This window comes from Merops nubicus, unplaced genomic scaffold, assembly GCF_000691845.1.
Source record: "Merops nubicus isolate BGI_N331 unplaced genomic scaffold, ASM69184v1 scaffold28418, whole genome shotgun sequence".
Taxonomy (NCBI): Eukaryota; Metazoa; Chordata; class Aves; order Coraciiformes; family Meropidae; genus Merops; species Merops nubicus.
The window spans coordinates 3,256-3,483 of NW_008624115.1; the positions used below are offsets into that span (position 1 = coordinate 3,256).

The following is a 228-nucleotide window of genomic DNA, read 5'->3' on the forward strand; positions in this document are numbered from 1 at the left end:
GATCTGCGGCCCCCCCAGCACCACCCCCGCCATGATGGCGGCGGCGCAGGCGGCCCTGCAGAGCAGCTGGGGGATGATGGGCATGCTGGCCAGTCAGCAGAACCAGTCGGGGCCCTCGGGGAACAACCAGCCGCAGGGCAACATGCAGCGGGAGCAGAACCAGGGCTTCAGCTCAGGCAGTAACTCGTACGGCGGCTCCAACTCGGGGGCGGCCATAGGCTGGGGCTC

At 69.7% G+C, this 228-nt stretch overlaps 1 protein-coding gene across 1 annotated transcript in view; it reads left to right on the plus strand.

Moving 5' to 3' along the window:
* Positions 1–228, plus strand: part of TARDBP (TAR DNA binding protein) — a 4,952-nt gene that overhangs the window by 3,248 nt on the left and 1,476 nt on the right. The gene's annotated exons all lie outside the window — the stretch shown is intronic.